The sequence below is a fragment of the Cygnus olor genome, unplaced genomic scaffold (assembly GCF_009769625.2).
Source record: "Cygnus olor isolate bCygOlo1 unplaced genomic scaffold, bCygOlo1.pri.v2 scaffold_177_ctg1, whole genome shotgun sequence".
NCBI lineage: Eukaryota > Metazoa > Chordata > Aves > Anseriformes > Anatidae > Cygnus > Cygnus olor.
In genome coordinates this window covers 2,817-5,079 of record NW_024429119.1, presented here as the reverse complement: position 1 = coordinate 5,079, position 2,263 = coordinate 2,817, and the positions used below count along the sequence as shown (strand labels likewise).

The 2,263-nt window shown below is 38.1% G+C and overlaps 1 long non-coding RNA gene across 1 annotated transcript; it reads right to left on the bottom strand.

The window, feature by feature from the left end:
- Positions 1–324: 324 nt before the first annotated feature.
- Positions 325–1,971, bottom strand: LOC121063306. Its single transcript, XR_005815947.1, has 2 exons — positions 1,890–1,971; positions 325–1,117 (listed from the first exon to the last, which is right to left on the bottom strand). It is a non-coding gene; the product is annotated as an uncharacterized LOC121063306 (long non-coding RNA).
- Between the last annotated feature and the right edge of the window lie 292 nt (positions 1,972–2,263).

Here is a 2,263-nt window from a genome sequence, read left to right as displayed (position 1 = left end):
CTAAGAAGAATCCTCTTGATATTGGATGAGCATATTCTATCCCACACCTCCCCCCTGCCCTGTTCTCCCCCACCCCCCAAAGGAATAGTGATGTAAAATGTCATATTTTTTATTTTTTTTAAATGTTGGTTGGTTGTTTTTTTGTTGCTGGTGGTGGTTGTTCTTTGTTGTTGTTGTTGTTGTTATTATTATTATTACTATTATTATTGGAAAACCTGCCACCACCACCACCACACACATGCACACAATGGGATAGAAATGATTTTTATAGGTGGAAAGAGATTGCACAAACATATAAAAAAGAATAACTTGGAGGAAAAATAAGCAAATATTTCTTTGTGTTTATTTTGCTTTCTAAGAAAACCAAGCTCTATACCTCTCAATCCATTAATAAATGTCCTCAAAATGTTGAAAAAAATGTCCCATATATACTGGCAATTTGTGAGGGAAGAGGGTAAAATCCAGACTATCTTGCTCTTTCTTAAGAGGGTCACAATCTTTGGGACATCAGGTGCACTAAAACCTAAGGAAGAACAATTCAGCTGGTTTTGTTCATCCTCAACAGGTTTTTTTTTTCTTCCTCTATTACTTTATCCGAGTTTTAACTGTCCAGTCTCCCACAAATGAGGTACACAGAAGGATGCCTGTCTGTGATGGGTCAGAGAGGAGAAAACAGAAAAGTATGTTGTTTATTACATAGTATAATGTTTCCAGCTAGCCAACTGTTGCATCATTTTCCATTCAATGAGCATTTGAGCGTTAGCAGATTGCCTCCAGTTGAGTGCACAAAATGCTGTAGGTGTTTTTTGTGGCTCACTGAAGGGAACGTAACTGATACTGACACTATCTGGAGCTGAGACAATATTAATACAATGAGACAGAAACAGAGTCAGGCCATGGAAAAAGAGTTTGGCCTGAGTGCTGGTTCCAGATTTCTTTTCTCTTTTTCTTTTGGGAGCTACCCATGTTCCACCTCAAAGGTGACTGCATTAGAGTAATCCTCTGCTCCAGTACATTACAGTCTTTTCTCAAATATATCCACAGAATTTGCAGGGACTTAAGGGGAACTTGACAAAAAAGTGTTTTATTCTTGCTTGGTAAATGTCTTCAGAAGCACCTGGAGTGAAAGACATATGACAGCATGAGGCACTTGACTATCACAGTGCAATAATTAATCTATTTTTATCAAGGATCCTGTAGGAATATCTGTACAAATAAATTGAATTAGTTTAGTGCTATGGAATATATCTGGGCATGGGAACCTGATCAGCGACCATGTTATTTATTTAGACCAGTCAGAGGCATATTTTTAACCAAAGCCAATGTGAAATCGTTGAAACAATTCTCAGACATGGATCAAGAGTTAACTTAACCCAGAGATGATTTCATACATTGTACGTTCACATAAAATTACTTTGTTTCAGAGGATAAACAAGTTATACTAATAATGTTCAGGGTCATTCAGCTGTTTTCAGTGTCCCAGAAAAATCTCAGGTGCTTTTCATTTATTAGGATAGATGTAGCCACTAGTATCACAGTGGAGTTTCACTGTACTCTTCCAATATCAGAAAAGAGCCTGGTCACCTCTGCATTAACATTTTATTTTATTTTTTCCTTGGATGAAACCAGTGAACACAAAAGATCATTTTCTTACCTATTCTGGATGAGGTTCCCACTTAAAAGTCCCTGTGGCAAGTTATTTGAAGTGAATGAGGAGAAGGACAAAAGCACAGATGGTTCACCAGGATATAAAATGGGTATAAAAGTAGCAGAACTAGCTCTGGATTCACAGAAATTCACAGGTGTGCCACAGATTCAGCACCAGGATGCAAGTGAGTAAAATAGCTAAGGGGCTTTCCACAAAGAGATAGCCATCAAGGTCACCTCACCTTGTGGTTTAACTTGGAGGCAGCAAACACTATGCAGCCATTCACTCACTCCCCTGTCCCCTCAGTGGGATCTAGAAGAAAACTGAAAAGAAAAGTGCAAGAACTCATGAATTGGGATAAGGACAGTTTAGTAAGAAAAGGAGAAGAAAAAACAAACTGTTGTGGTTTAGCCCGGCTGGCAGCTAAACAGCACACAGCCGTTTGCTCACCCTCCCCCCTCCCTCTCCGGGATGGGGGAGAGAAACGGGAAAGTGAAGCCTGTGAGTTGAGATAAAGACAGTTTATTAAGACAGGAAAATAATAACAGCAACAATAATAATAATAATAATAATAATAATAATAATAATAATAATAATAATGTGTACGAAATAAGT